General features: G+C 38.0%; 1 protein-coding gene and 1 long non-coding RNA gene across 4 annotated transcripts in view; one reads left to right on the plus strand and one right to left on the minus strand.

Annotated features, from left to right (window-relative positions):
* Positions 1-5,717: 5,717 nt before the first annotated feature.
* Positions 5,718-6,447, minus strand: LOC112469609. The gene is made up of 2 exons (XR_003042709.1): positions 6,184-6,447; positions 5,718-5,983 (listed from the first exon to the last, which is right to left on the minus strand). It is a non-coding gene; the product is annotated as an uncharacterized LOC112469609 (long non-coding RNA).
* Positions 6,448-6,595: 148 nt separating this feature from the next.
* Positions 6,596-16,931, plus strand: part of ZNF280D (zinc finger protein 280D) — a 238,466-nt gene continuing 228,130 nt past the window's right edge. For 2 of the 3 annotated variants that reach the window (XM_015595951.2, XM_015595954.2), the window contains exon 1: positions 6,596-7,194. The gene's annotated coding sequence lies outside the window, so the exon portion shown is untranslated. The remainder of the gene's footprint in view (positions 7,195-16,931) is intronic. The other variant, XM_015595952.2, reaches the window with a different exon arrangement.

The following is a 16,931-nucleotide window of genomic DNA, read 5'->3' on the forward strand; positions in this document are numbered from 1 at the left end:
ACAGATAATTATAGAATTTCTTACTTCTAAAGATTGACAAAGAAAATTTATTACAGTTCAATTTTCTATGAAACAATACCTTGATCAACAACTAAGAAGCCAATGTCAGACTTTAAGAGATAGGATGGGTAGATGTTGAATGGTTACTAACAACCCCTAACCAGAAAAACCCATCTAGTTTCCCACTTAGAGTCTGGCTCGAAATGCTTTAATTTATTCATTTAATCATTCTTCAAATCATAAAACATTTATCAAATTTGTCACTATTTGACAAGTGCTGTGCCAAGGCTTTCTGATGGATTGCCAGATACAATATTCTTGAGGAGTTCCATATCAATACAATGATGATAGCTTTTTAACTACATAGGCTAACAAAAGACTTTTATAATTTATGAATTCATGAATTTTAAATTCTTAAAATGCTATAAAAATTAAAGCATATTAGTTATATATTTAACAAAATTTTGAAAAGGATAAAATTATATTCTTCTGGTAAATCCAGGCCATATGATTAACACAGAATATGAATTGCTCTTATTTAGGGTTGCTCTGAGGAATATAAACAGAGATGCCCTGGTTATTTTCCATTTGCTACTCTAGATCCATTTTTTCATTCTATTTGCCTTGCTCCATACTAGAGCCTACCTTTACAGACAGTATCATCCAAGCCCTCTAGCTTCTGGTTTGACTTGGCCAATGGGAGGTACCAACAGAAGTTTGGAGAGTGGGAGAAAAAGAGGACAAGTGTTTATTCTCAGTCCTTTGGTGGGCCACATTTTGGCAGTGGCTACATTTCTCTATTTATAGTCACAGCTTTTTTCAGGTGTCCCCTTCCAAACTACAGTTCTTACTGGGTTCCTTCCCCTGCTCCTTTAGGCTTAAGGCTTCTTGTGGTTACCAGTCTTTCCCATTATTACACACTTTACCATTGCTTGTTGATTCCCTTAACCCTTCCCATACTTCTGTAAATCATCCCTTTATTACGCTCTTTTTTTCCCTCTTGGAATGTGTCATCTTTAGTGTTACAAGAAGAGGCAATCGATCAGCCAGTATCTAAGGACTGCCTGCTGGGCCGACACTGTCAAGATATATAATACATGATCCTGCTCCTGAGATACTTGTAGTCCAGCAAAGGAGATAAAACCAACATACATGAAACAATTAGGAAACACTATACATAGTGAAAGACGCTTGAGTTTTTGCTACTTGGCATCCATTCACTCTTCTAATCATACCATGATTTTTCTTTTCTACCACTCTCCATCAGCGTCTTTTAGGTAGAATGGACTCCACTCTCAACAATATGAGAAAATCATGTGAATCAGGCCTAACCTACTGGATTCCTCTGGCCACATGTCTTAATTAGAGCTAATGAAATATAAGGACACTATTGCTGGCACTTGTGGGAAAGAGATATGTACTCTTCCACTGAGATTGCTAACAGTAAGGATTATGTGAACTGGAGTTGCCAGGAGCCACCATATGGAGCCTGAGAATGAAGCCAATACAGAAGACAGAGCCAATAGATGAAGCAGAATAGAATTCTAATGACATTGCTTAAGCCCTTGGATCAACCTATGCCGTAAGCTAAATATATCACTAGTTCCTCAGTTATGTGAGCCAATAGCCCTCTCTCGCTCTTTTTTTTTTTTTGCATAAGTCAATTTGAGTTGTGTTTTTTTATTTTGTCTCCTGCAATTAAAACAGCTCCAACAATTCATAAATTGGTAACAGGAGTGGGAATTATTAGTAAGAGAAAGATCTTAAAATGTTAAATCAGTTGATTCACACAAGGCCCCACCTATATTGGATTGGGAATTCAATAGCGGAATAGTAGGTTAAACTGGCACCTGTTGCACACTAGGATTCAGAACATGTGCTTATCAAGTGTGAAATGTAAAAGAGCCCGTTATTAAAAGGTCAGATACTAGAGTACATCAAGTATTACATGTTGACTTTTAGTAAGGTCCTACAAGAAAGACTCAAGTTTAGGATTAAGCTCGATTTATTTAAAGTAGAGAAGGAAAAGTACTGCTTTGTTATGAATGACCATTTTTGTTCCTAGGCTGCAATAAAATATGACAAAAACTTTAATAATCTGGAGCCATTAAAGGTTGGAAAAGCCCCAAGAGACTATTAAAGCCGATGAAGGCAAGAAATAGATAAGCTTGGTACTTGAAAGAAGAGCGAACACACCCAGGCCTCTCTCAAGCAATTCCTGTCTGCTTAGAAAGGTAATAATTATCCCATTCTGTTCCCTCCAGCACCACTACGCCCTCCCTCTCCACCCTTCCCCTTGCAAAACTAGTGGCTATTGTTTCAAATTGTTCTCAGGCAGAAACCAGAATGGAGGCCATTAAGCTAGAAGAATACCAAGGCCTAATATTACTCATATTGGAATTTAGATGCAAAGACTGCAGCTTAAGACGAACTCTGGCTCTGGAGTTTTTCCCCCCATAGAATTAGCCAGATATAAATGGACTGAAAGTTTACTAAGAATGCAAGAAAATTGTGTTGTGAGAGAAATCCTGTCTGAAGAACAAAGGCTAGGTTACTTAGTTTTAGCACTAACTGCTGTAACAGGTAATGCACAAGTTTGAGTGGTTTAACACAACAGACCTTTATTTTTTCACTTTCGTAAAGTCCAATATCAGTAATCCTGATCAGCAGGTGGTCTCCTACAAGGTCATTCAGCTACCCACTCCTTCTATTTCATGGCTCTCTTATGATTATCCTCCAGGGTCTTAGGGTCCTTTCAGTGCAGCCACAGGAGGAAAAAGAAACCAGAGAAGTCATAACCTTGTTCTTAACCACATTGGCAAGAAGTGATTCACATCATGTCCACTCATATTCCAATGGAAATAATTAATCACATAACTTCTCGAGATTAACGAGAAAGCTGGGAAATGAAGCTACTTCCTAGTCACTGACTATGAAGCTACTTCCTAGCAACAACTCTGCATAACAGAAGAGAATCACACTATTTGGCAGTAAAAGCTAGTTATCTAGCTAGTTATCTCACTTGCCACAGAAGGTGATTTTACAATCCCCACTGTATCAGGAAGGAGAATGTTGAAGAGGTGTGGTCCTAGAAGGATTATCCTCCCCATTGTCCATTACAGATATGGCATAGAGGAACAGTGAATGAGAGATTCTCCAAGAGTAGAACATATGGCAGCCAGATGGGTTGATCAAAGAACTTTCTCTTCTCTTATGGTAGTAAGCCCTTGCTCTTCCTGTCCAGCTAGATATGATATATGTTATGAATTGGAGACCACTGTGTTTGTCATTAGTCATTTTTCCAAATATGAATTTTCATTGCAGTTGTTTCTCTCTTTTTCTGTCATAATATTTTAAGTATTTTGTAGCTAATTTTATCATGTAGCCTTAGGTTACTACACCATGAAGGGCTCTATTGCTACATGATTACCCTGCTTTCCTAAACTTGGAACTGTCTGCGGTAACTAGATGAAACTTTGGATCATCTCTTTCCAGCGAGGAAGTGAGTACATTTTTGGTGGTAAAAGAATATTTTTGCATTGAGTAGGCATAGATATTTTTGAAGGCATATGTAGAGGAAGAATGTTTAGGGATATCAAGAGAACAGGGATGTGTGGTATGTCTGCTGTTTCCATTGCCCAGGATGCATCCACCCTTCCTCTGATAACCATACTCCCACTTTCCTAAGTGGAATCACCTTCTTGTGCCATTCATGTGTTACTGACAAACACAAGTCCTGGAATGGGCTCGTGAAACAGTCCAGGCCAATCTGACCATTTCATTCTCTTGGAAACAGTGATTGGTTTAGGAGCAGGCACTTAACCTTTGCTGGTAGTGAGGACAGTGGGAGCCTAGAGATGCTGGTTGTGTATTTTGTGGAGCTTGAGACTGAAGCTAACAGTGGAGGAAAGAGCTAACATATAAGGGAGAGTCCAAATCTTGATCATATAATTTGAACCCTTCAGTCAAGCCATCTCTCACTACCTTGAACTTTTCAGTTATGTGAGCCAATAAAGTCCCTTCTCTGTTTAAGCCAGTTTGAGTTGAATTTTATGTCACTTGCAACCACGGACCCATACTGAATCAATACTGTTGTGTGAGGGTAGATCTATATATAAATATACATAGGAATAAAAGTACATGTATACACTTGTACATGTAAATATCTAACTAAAACTGTAGATTGCAGAGTGGTTCATAGGGGAAGAGGGAACTAGATTGGGGCAAGAGTTTTAAAATCAATCAGAAGAATTTAAATGTAAATTTAAATTTTATAGTCATGAAATTATCAAAGCAAGAAGAGATGTGCTAAAAGTGAAGATTTAGGATGATTATTCTAGCAGGTTAGATTGGAGCAGAAAGAGAAGGAAGTCAGAATGACTGTAGAGAGACTGTAGAACTAGCTAGCTCTGGGTGGCAGCATTCAACTTAGACAGAGACCATGAAGTAGAGACAGAGAAAGGGATTTGACAAGATATAGTTTAAAGGATAAATCAAAGGCCCTGGTGACTGGTTGGATAAAAGGAATAAAGAGAAAGAATGAGTCAACAATGACATCCAAGTATTCAAGCTTTGGTGGCAGGGAGAGCAGTGGTACCAGTGAGAGAGAAAGGAAATGATTTTAGAAAGACAGTAAGATTGGTTTTGGACCTGTTGAAATTGAAGAAATAACAGAACATCCAATTAGAAGTGTTGGTTAGGTAGTTGAAGATGTATGCAACCTAGGACAAAGGTGACATTAAAGGTAATGATCTGCACAGAAGAAATATGAAGCAGCAGTTGAAGATGAGTACCAGGCGGTGAGAGAAAAGCAGAAACTAATACTTTATGTTATACCCCAGAGGGAAAACTGGTATCCAAAGTGAAGTGGATCTAGTGCTTGGTGGAGACAGAGAAAGAAAGCAAGAACACCTTAGTGCATAAAAAGCTTAGAGAAAAGCATCAGATGATGTTAAAAGCAAATGCTAAGCCCATGCATACCATGGTCTAAATGGCACTGGACTGATCAGCCTATCTCCAGCTGTTCTTCTTGTTCATTGAACAGCATTCACATTGGCCTCCTTGCTTTCTAGTAATTCAAACTTACCACTCTCTGGCCTAAGAGCCATTGTACTTGCTTTTGTCTCTACCTGAAAAGTTATTCCCTCATTCATTTGCTTGGCTTTCTTCTTCATTTCATTCAGATCTCTTTTTAAACATAACTTCATCAAAGAAGCCTCTCTAAATCAACATACCTAAAATATGAAATAACACATTACTCCCACCTGCATCACTGTCTGTCCTTCTACTCTGCTTTGTCTTCATAGCACTTAGTCATTACATATTATACTGTAGATCTGTTTGTAAATGTATTGTCTGTCTCCCTCATTAGAGGAACTGTAATGGGATTCCAGGAGTGCAGGGGCTTGTATTATATACTGATGTATCCATGTAAGTACGACAAGGCCTGGCACACAGATATCACCCATAAAAGCTTGTTTGATGATGAATGAGTGAAATGCAGTAAATGAGATGGAAAAAAAATCAGAAGGCTGTTAGTCACTTGAATTCCTAGAACATTCCTATCATTTCAGCCAAAAACTCTGCTTAAGACTCCCGCTTTTGCTTCATCTCCCCAAGGCAAAGGGAATTTAAGTAAGTTTGCTACTACTAAGGCAAGGCCTTGCAGTAATACCTTCTTGGATGAGTCTGGAAAGAATGCTATTTCTCCCGAGTTAACCCGTTAAGAAGAGACATCTTTAATGCCGGATTTGACAAGAGTTCTTTTTCCATCCCAGCTCCAAGTAGAGCTCTGAGAGAAAAAGGAAGTGGTGTGGCTGAAAGATTCAAAGGTGCCAAAGTATTTCTCTTCCTGAGGATCAGCAACCAGGTGGATTTTGGAATGATAACAACTTGGAGGAGCAAGCGTCACATGCTAGGCGAAAAAGGGCACCAAGGGAAATCTCCGTTGATTCTTCTTTACCACCCAGCTTGCTACCGCGGCCTGTACAGAAACAAGCATACCAACACTTGAGGAGATAGTGGCGCTTTCACCAAATTTCCCTTCCCGAAGGCTGCTCCCCGACCTCTCCTCTTCTCCCCAGCCGCCCCTCCCAAGCTGCAAGCTCAGCCTCCGATTTCCGCTGATCTCGCCGGCAGGGAGCCCCAGAATCCAATTACTTTTCCCAAGGGAACGCCAACCACCTTTCTAGCCGCTAAGGGAGAGCCGGAGTCGGCGAAGCTCAGAAGCTAACCCTCCCCCGCCGCCCGGGCCTCAGGGCCCCGGCAGCCGCGGGCGGGGCGAGCAGAGCCGTGAAGGGGCGCGCGGTGCTGCCTTTGGGACTATTTGTCCTTCCGCGCACGGCGCTGCGAACCCGCCGACGTCGGCCCGGCTGAGTGGCAGGAGATTAGCCAAGGGCTTCCCCCGCTGCGCGCCCCTCGGCCAATCGGCGGCGCGCGGGCCGTGCCCGAGGGTCGTGCACACGCACATTCCAGAATCCACGCCTCACACGAACATCCTCGATCCCGCGCACGCCCCCTGCCCACCCGCCCCCTGGGCCGCGCGCGCGCTTCTCCTCGGGGCCTTCTCCAGGTTCCGGCCTTGATACTGCTCTCTAAAGTGAAAGTGAAATGAGGACTGAAGGCCAAGAGGTCTGTAGGAAAAGGATATTTAGCATCTGTGTCAAGGTTTACACTTCTGCACCACCATCCAGGTTTACTTAACTGCCTGGAGTGAAGCTACTGAGACTCTCTAGTAAGAGGATCTTAAATTGGTAGATTTGTCACTGGGTTTTCAGTGGTGGTCAGAGCACTTGATTTATCCTTTCTCCATCTGGACAAAATTAAAAAAAAAGAAGAAGAAGAAGAAGAAGTCACACTATCCGGCCCACATTGTCAGACTTATGAGGCTACAACTGACATGCTCCCTTGAAGGAGAAAATACTCTATTGTGCCTTGTTTTCTCTTTTGAATTGAATTCTCCTGAGACTGTGCTGACCCTTAGGCCCATGGCAGTCCTGAATGTGATTGACATGCATGATTAGCAGGCTAGTAAGAGAGAACCAGGGAAATTGCTATCAAAACAATTACATACAGGGACATCAGAACAATGGCTTGAGAACCCCCAGGGACTCAGTGACCATCCTAGCTCTGCCACGGATGCCCTTTGGGATCATGGCCAAGTCAGATCATCTCTTTGTGTCTTCACTGCTTCTGGTAAGTTAAAACTATTCTTACCACTCCCTATCTCAAAGTATATTATAAAAATAAACTTAGATAACTGAGTGAAAACATTGAAGGTTTTATTTTGTGGGGGAAGGTGATGATTGAAAGACAGTCTCAACAGAAAATTCTGTTAAAGGAAGCCATTTGACCATCAGCTTACAATCTGGTCATTTCAGTTAAATTTAATACACATGTGTTGAGACTAACTGTAGATATAGGGTTCTCTGCTGGGTGCTATATGGTCTTTGTGGGCGTTATAATCTACTAGGGCATCTCTGACTCCTGTATTCTCAGATCTTCTCCTATGCCTGTGCCAGTTCTCATCTCTAAGTCATGGCCATTTTCATTCTCTATTTCTGCTCTAAGGCCACAGAGTATTGCTAGATATGGGTTCAGAATGGTGCTGTGATTGGGACTTCACAAGAGCGTAAGCTGTGGTTTGGGGTTCAGACATGTCTCTGTATTTCTGTGAAACCGATGGGGCAAGGTTCCAGAAGCCTGTTTACTGGAGTGACAGACAAGCTTCTTGGGAGTGAATATGTCCTCCATGAAGGAGCTAAATAGTGTGCTTGAGACTAAGTCTTGAGAAGGGAGAGGTCCTTTTGCATTCAGTGTTGTGTACCTTGACCCTTGTCTGAGTCCAGTAGGAGTGGGGAAGGTATGAGAAAGGGAGAAAAAGATGGAAGGAGGTTAAAGGTGGAAGCTGAAATATCTGTTTCAAACTTTTCAAATCCTACATTTCACATTCATAACACATTCTCTCAGCTCTACTGGAAAAGATCAAACTATCAACGAAAGCACAAGCAAGAGAAAACCTGACTAGAGGTAGCTTTTGAAAAAATAAGGAATTTATCTCATAGAATTTTGAAATTTGGAGGAAAATGGTTCCTATACTAGTTGAGTAACTCAAGGATGTCTTCAAGGACTCAAGTGGATTTCTTCTTTCTGCTTTATCATCCTCAGATGATGGTAGTTTCTCTTGTCATCTCCCTTCGAGACTGCACCATTGCTTTTGCATTTCTTGATGTCAGATGCAGTCAGGGGCACCCAGCAAAGAAGAGAGAGGTTGTCTCCCACCTCTTTCTGTCTCTTTCACAATAAAGGAAGGGTAACCCTTTCCAGAGGCTTCTAGCAGTGTTAAGTTTCATTGGGCAGAATTGTGTTCACATACATCCTAAACTAATTACTTATAAAAAGAATGATGGCAAATATAATCTACCCTTTATGCTGGGGAGAGAAGTCACCCTCCATGAGCACACAGGAGGGTATAATCCAAACAACATTAAATTTTGCCAGAAAAAAATTAAAGCGGCTGTGGTTTAGGTCTCAAAAGTTTCTTTTATCTTTCTTTTCCTCTACTTCAAAATGTTTCTATATCTACTCTCCTACATCACTTCTAAATTTTTCTGTCTTCTTCCATGTTTTTCTTTACTACCTCAATGGAGAGGTAATCTAGCTCTCTTTCAGGACCTGGTCCTCCATCTAAGACCTTGCTTTTGTCCTAGCCCCTTACAGTGGTCCCTAAACCACATACAGTAACCTGCAGGCTGTTCCACCTAGCACTCTGTTAATGAGATTCAGAGATGATCTGAAGCCCCTTTTGTTTTCCCAGGAGAATCCAGATTGAAAGATGCAGGGACTTGTCCAGATCTTGTTGGGTGAGACTGGGGCAGGAGTGGGGAAGTGAGGACCAAGGGCAAGCTTTAGCCTTTCTTAACAGAGTTCTATATCCAGTGCTTCTCTGTCTGCCTCAGCAATGTGGAAGTGCCATGTGGTATCCTTAGCTATCTAGCTTCAGACTACCTCCATTTTGCCCTCACCCTCAATACCAATACTGATCTCCTGGAGATTGGGTTCCATTCTGTTTTTCTGGGACACAACCTAGGGGAATGCTGATAATGGCTTAACTTGAACCTGAAACTTGGTTCATTTCTTTCCTATACTCATATTCATTCCTTTTTTTCATTTAACAAATATTAAATGTTGACTCTTACAAATCCTGAACTATGGGTTAGGAGACACTGATGAATAAGTCAGAATTCTCTGCCTTCAGTGCGTTTATATTCTGGTAGGGAGACTTTGTCTCTCCACAAGGATTGGCATGGAACTCCAGGTTATCTTGCAGGGAGCAGAATGGAAATAAAACTTGAAAGCAAGGCTGAGTCATTAGCTCTATGCAGCATAACCCATGTTTAGTCTAAATTATTTTGATCTTTACACATCTTTTCACAGAGGCCATTGTTTCAGACAATTGCTGTTTCCAGCAATATAAACACTGTGTAGGGCAATGCACTCATGGTACAGTACATTTTATTAATAACATGCCTTGTCAGCTGAACAGGCTAGGCTATGGATGGATGAATACAGCAAAAATGAACCTGTATCTGATACAAGTTTGGGCATCATCAGAGTTTACCGTATCTCTGCTCACAGTCAGGAACCTGGCAGCTCTTATTCAGCAGAATAGTATATAGATATGTTGTCAGGAGATAAAAATACTGTAACCTACCTTTCTTTGGCTATACTTGCTTAAGGATATATGGTAAAATCAAATTTTAAAATTTACCCAGCTTTATTATTCCCATTTTGTTTTTAGTAGAAAAAATGTGCTACACTATATTGAAATATAAAACTGCTTATGTATTTTCTACCAATAGTACTTCTGCTTCAGATGGTGTCATGGAGCCTCAGTAACTAATTTATCTTGACAGCATCTGAAGCAGAAGTAAACCAATTTGGACTGCGGGTCCTGAAATATGAATCAGAGAAGGTAGATATAGTAGAAGTGAAATGAGAGCATTTAAATGAAATGTGAACTCATCAATCTGAATGAATTCCCTTAGCATCTCAGTTCAGGAAAGAACCTGTAAGAGTTTTAATCCGTGCTCAACTCATGACGAAGTGCATGACCCTGAGCAAGTCAGTTAATTAATCTCTGTGTCTTGGTGTCCCCATTTTTACAACAGGGTTAATAAGACCTGTAGTGCACCTGCACTTTGAGTTCAGAAGAGAAAGAGAATTATACTCTTTCTGAAACGTAACTGATAATTATCAATCAATTATCAACAGGAATTTATTAAGCCCCACATTACCCATCATTATATGTCCAGGGCCTCATAAGTACCTTACACATAAATGCTAAAGAAATCTTCATTACATGAATGAATGAGTAAATGAATCAATGAGCCAACTACTGTGTGCCAGATCCTGTGCTATGGAAGACCCAAGATGATCCCTGCTTTTAAGGAACTAACCTTCCAGTGAAATAAAACATACATAGATAAAATGGTACTTAATAATCTAGGTACGAAGTGCCAGATGAATGTTAGGGTCCATCATCTTCAAACTAGAATTTCCAAATTCTCAACTTCATTATGAATTCTTCCCTGAAATTGACCTGATTGAGAATATGTCTATGGCTTTGTTACATAGAAGTATTAGAGGATGTTTCATAAGACTTTAGAATACAGAAATAACTTCATTAGAGTATTATTTTGTAAGGAAATACAATTGAAATATAAGTTCAAGGAGAAATAAAGCTATAAAGCTATTAAAGAAGAACTTGTTTATATTACTTCTTTTTATATTTTTATTGAGTTATGGCATCCATACAGTAACATGCACATACCACCGCTTGAATCAAAATACAGGTGGTGCGCCTCCCAACCCATGACCCTTTAAAGTTAATCTTCTTCCCCCCACCCCTAGAGATAACCATTAAACCATTATTCTGACTTATGCTATAGAGTACTTTAGCTTGTTTTTGGAAGTTATATGAATAGAATTATATCCTATGTGCCAGGCTTCTTTTGTTCGACATTAAGTCAGTATGACGCATCCATTGTTGCATACGCCAGAGTTCATTCTTTTGAATTGTTGCAAAACAGCTGTCTCAAAGTGTGGACTGAGGCCTCCGGGGGTGGGGGGAGGGACGTTCCTGAGAATTTTCGGTGGGAGGTGTGTGTGGGGGGGTCCATGAATCAAAATTATTCTCATATTAATTTAGGATTTTGTTTATTTGCCCTTTTCAATTCATTGATGTTTTCATCGATGATGCAAAAGCAATGGTGGTTAAAACTGCTGGCACCTAGGCACAAATATTTTTTTCTTAGGTTCATACTCTTTGTCTTCTCTGAAATATTTTTGTCTAACCTAAGGACACAAATATTTTCTCTGATACTCTTTTCTGTAAGTTTTATAGTTTTAACTTTTATTTGTAGTACTATGATCCATTTTGAGTTAATTTTTACATATAATGTGACTTGACGATCAATAGTCCTTTTTTTAATATGCATGTCCTATTGTCATAGTACTACTTATTGAAAAGACTATTCTTTCTCCCTTTCTCCATTGAATTACCTTGGCATTTTTGTCAAAACTCACTTGACCATACGTATATAACCTAGTCTCTCTCTAGACTTTGTACTCGGTTTCATTGACCTATATGTCTATCCTTTCACTAATACCGAAATTTGGGGAGAATTGTTACATTAACAATACTCAATCCTCTGATTCATGGACATGGGCTATCTCTCTAGTATTTAGTTACTCTTTAATTTCTTTTAACTATGTTATCGCAGTTTCCAATATAAAGATCTTTTGTTAGACTTATTCATAATTATTTTTGGTGCTATTGTAAATGGAATGGCTTTTTACATTTCATTTTTTAATAGTTTGCTGTTAGTATATAAAGATATATGTTTAATGTTTGCTTTAAACAGATTCTTGTGTATGAACTCCATATCTTGTGACTTTGATAAATTTAATTATGGGTTCTAGTAATTGTTTTCTAGATTCCCTGGAATTTTTTTTTCATTAATAATCATATAATTTGCAAATAGAGACAATTTTCCTATTTTCTTTTTGCTCTTAATGTCATTTATTTCTTTTTCTTTCCTTCTAAAATGACTAGGATCTCTAGTACAATGTTAAATAGATGTAGTGATGATTGCATGTTTGTCTTGTTCCCATTGGAGGGGAAAACAGTTCTGTCTTTTATTTGTTTGAAAACGTTCCCTACTGTTTTTGGTTTGCTGTAAGTTTCTACCAGGATTTAATTTGTACTTTTCAGATGTTTTTCCTATATCTATTGAAATGATCATATGGATTTTTTCCCTTAGTCTGTTATTATAGTAAATTACAGCAGGTCCTCGAATGATGTTGTTTCATGCAGTGTTCTCTGTTAATAATGATGAGATACCTAGGAACTTAACTCTTGTTTATATTTATTAGCCTATGATAAAATTGGTTTCATTATATGTAGTTTTGCTACAGTTCCAAGAACCTATCAACTAACTTTAAGTGAGGACTTATTGTACATTGATTGATTATTAAGTCTTAAACTAATTGCATTCCTTGGATAAATCCTACATAGTCCTGAAGTGTTATTCTTTTTATATACTATTGATTTTGGCTAGTGTTTTATTAAAGATTTTGCCTCTATGTACGTGAAAGATATTGGTCTGTAATTTTTTTTATACTATCTTTTTCAGGTTTTGATATTAAGCTTATGTTGGAGTATTTGTTTACTAAGGCTGCCATAACAAAATACCACAGACTGGGTGGCTTAAACAGCAGAAATTTATTTCCTCACAGTTCTGGAGGCTAGACATCCAAGATCAAGTTGTTGGCAGGTTTGGTTTCCTCTGAGGCCTCTCTTCTTGGCTTGTAGATGGCTGCCTTCTCGCTGTATCCTCACGTGCCCTTTCTCTGTGTAAGCACATGTCCCTGATGTCTTTCCCTTTTCTTATAGGACCCTGATTTGTCTTTTTCACTTATGTATTAAATTTATTGGCATAATGTTGTTCATAGTGTTCTCTTCTTCTAATCTTTGTAGGATCTATGTTGACAGCCTCTTTGTATTAAGCCCTTGTTTTAAACAGTCATACCTATTTTTAAAAAATTAAGAGGAAAAAATTTCAAAATTCATTTTGTTATTCTGGATGCTTGACTTTTCCATATAAAATTTACCACTAGTTTGTCAATTTCTACAAAAGGGCTGAGATTTTGATTGAGAGTGCATTGAATCTATAGATTTATTTGGGGAAAATTGCTGCCTTACCAATATTAAATCTCTAAATCCATGAATATGGTATATCTCTGTTTATTTACATCTTCTTAAATTTCTCTCATAAATATTCTATGTGATGAAGTGGGAAATACACATGAAGTACTTCATGAAGTACATCACATGGAAGTATGATGATTGTGTCAAGAAAAAGCACTTCTGTGATTGAGTTGTAAACTGAATTAGTTATTTTTTTCATAGAACATCATTTTTAATTGAAAGAACCAAGGACAAACTGATTACTCAGACTTAGGTATTTGGCAGTTATTTTGTCAAAAAAAAAAAAAAATGGTTTCAACCTGTCACTTCAAGGCAAACAACTGACTATATTAGTTGACATTGATAAAATTTGCATTTTCAAGCAAAAATTAAAATTTTGAGATATTTATATTCACTATCCTGGGCTTAATATCTTTGCAATACTTCATGACTTTTCTGTTAAGGTTGATGGTGATATTAACAAATGTGATTTTTCTGATATATAATGAATTGTGTCGGTATTTGGAGGATCTACAGATTTTGGTGAACCAATATTTTAGGAAGCTACCACTCAAGTTTTGATATAGTATTAATGAATACCATTCACAATTTTCTGAAAAGGCTATTAAAACAATCTTTCTATTTTTCACGATTTATCTTTGTGAGGCTCTGTTTTCTTTATATAATTCAACCAAAACAACATTTTGGGACAAATTGAAAACAAAAGCAGATATTAAGATCCAGTTGTCTTCTATTAAGCCTGACTTTCAAGAGATTTGCAAATATATAAAATAATGCCACTTCTTATTACTGTTTTTCTTTGGAAAATGTAGTCATACATAAAAATATGTACATTGACATGTAGTGGATTTATTATTGTTATTTTTTAATCGTGGTAACCATTTTTAAGTGTACAGTTAAGTGATCTTAAGTATAGTCACATTGCTATGCAATCATTACCACAGAATGTTTCATCTTCCCAAACAGAAACTCTTTATATATTAAGCAATAACTCTCCATTTGCCTCTTCCCCTAGTCCCTGGCAACTGCCATTTTATTTTGTCTTTATGAATTTGACTACTTTAAGTACTTCCTATAAGTAGAATCATGCAATATTTTTCCTTTTATGTCTGACATCTTTCACTTAGTGTAATGTCTTCAAGATTTACCTGTGTCGTTATTGTTATTTTTAAATAATAAAAAATCTCTCCATTTTAATATAACAAATATTAATAGAAATGACCAACTAGATAAAAAACTCTTTGGTGTTCTGAATGAGTTGAGCATAAACGAATCCTGAGACCAAAAGGTTTCAGAACCATTGCTATACAGTATCCCAGTGTATGTATATATGCTTGTACCATAATTCATTTAGCCACTCTATTGCTGAAGAACAATGGATTATTCTTCAGTTTTTGGTTATTGTGGATAAAGTTGCTATGAATATATTCTTGTACATGTCTTGGTGAAGGCTACACCACTTTCTCTTGGATGTCTGAGAGTGGTATGGCTGGATTTTTGTGCCTTTTTAAAATTGACACTGGTAGATATCAAATTTCTATTGTATTTAGATTCCATTGGAATATTTTAAGGAACATTGTCTAATAGATTCATTTTAAATGCTAATATTTACAGTATACAGAATATTTATTCTTTGAATTTGTTTAAACTTATGATGAAAAATTTTAGATATCAACTTAAACATATGTGAGGATATATATCATTTAAATACATTATTTTAGGAGTTACATGCGGGAAGTGTTTCGAAGACTACTAGACAGTAGACCCTTTAGGAGTTCAGAAGAAAAGCAAGATGATTGAGGGTTGGGGAGGTCTCTTTTTCTCCTCTTCTTCTCCTCCCCCTTTTGCGCTCATCCTCATTACTTATCCTGTCATCAGACAAATATTTACCCAACAGCTATTATCTGTTGGGCACTCTGCTAGGCATTAGGCATTTAGCTGTGAACAAGGCAGACAAGGATTTGACTCAGTTTAGTGAGGGATACAATCAACATGAAAACAAGTAACTGAAATGACTGCAATTTGTGTTAAATATCACAAAGGAAACAAACGAGTCTTATGATAGAGGATAGTGGTGGTATTGGCTGTTATGTAGATGGTTATAGTAGCCTCATGGTGGAGGAGCTAACTGTGCTTGAGAGCCAGAAGAGCATTCCAGGCAGAGAGTCTCATACTGAGCATTAACAAGACTTTGAAGAAGAAAAAGCATGAAATGTTCTAAAAACTGAAAGCAGGCAACTGTAATAGGATTACAGTCAGATTTTGAGTCTTTTTAAAAAGAAGTAATTATATAATCAACCCTTGAAGATATCTATACACAAAATACATAGTTAATATTAACTATAAAATAAGGTAGTAATAAAATTTAGAAAGCATACTAATGCTGTTCATCTTTGGGAAGTGATAAAAGTGAACAAGCCTGTACTTTCCCAGGGGGGAAGGTTGTGTCTTATTAATTTTTTAATATTTAGTGCCTAGCAGTGTGTTTGGTCTTAAGAAGATGCTTAATCCATTGTGTCTTAAGGGAGGGAGACACAGGAACTAACATTTATTTAGTGCCAATCTCTGTGCTTGAACCAATTAAACAAAATTAAAAGACAAATAGAATACAGGAAAAAAATATAACATGCACAGCAGACAATAGGTTGATGTGCTTCATAGACTTTAAAAGGCATGTTGGTTAAGAGCATATATTCCGGAGTGAGAAAGGTATACTCCTTTGAAGGCAATTTAAGGATAGGGTGTGTATTTTTGGTGACAACGAAAGCCAGAACATGACGGGTAGTGGTGTGCGGAGAAAGAGAGAGAGAAAAGAGAGAGAAAGAATATGATGGATCTGTGATGTCCTTGAAGCTCATTCCTAATCTGGTCCCCTTAAAGCTGACCTTCAGATGTTTCCCTACCATGTTTGTTCTCTTTTTCTGGTCTCATACTGAGAATGCAAATATAAATAGATGAGACATATCCCTCCCAAACTGCCCAGCTTCAGAGGGAGTGACAAAGGCCTGAGTAACTTGGTAATTGAATGATGACTCCCTGAAGGGCATATTACCTTTTTAAAAACTTTGTCACAATTTATGCTGACATACAAATGTATTGTCTTCACTTGTATTTCAAATTAAACATGGTTAAAATAGAAAACTTCATTTCCATCTGTCTTCTCCAGTACCCCAGTGTGTACCTCCCTAAATCTTTTCCATTGTTTATTGCTCTATTGTTTATCTAATTGCTTAGTACAAACATCTTGATTTCTCACTTTAATTCATATCTTACACTCAATCCATCAGTAAATTTTATTGACTGTAATTCCAAATTATATCTGGACCAAACATTTCTCATCATCTCCACTTCTACAGTCTTAATTTAAAAAGGTCATTATATCTTGCCTAGTCTTCTGCCAGAATGTCCTAACTGGTCTCCTTCCTCAGTTCAGGGGAGCCAAGACTGCTGGGCTGAGGGAGTTGAGGCCCTGTTGTGAGCATGAGGCTTAAAGTGATGGTGTCTACATTGGAAGGACCATGGCAAGGGGGTCACAAGTTTGGGCCAGGGTATGCGAGGTCACTGAGGAATGTGTGCTTTGTGATGGACTAATCTGGGCTAATAGGATAGCTCTGCTCTTAAAAAGTGATTCACTTTGTGCACAGTTGGAGGAGAGCCACAA

The sequence above is a fragment of the Pteropus alecto genome, unplaced genomic scaffold, assembly GCF_000325575.1.
Source record: "Pteropus alecto unplaced genomic scaffold, ASM32557v1 scaffold86, whole genome shotgun sequence".
Taxonomy (NCBI): Eukaryota; Metazoa; Chordata; class Mammalia; order Chiroptera; family Pteropodidae; genus Pteropus; species Pteropus alecto.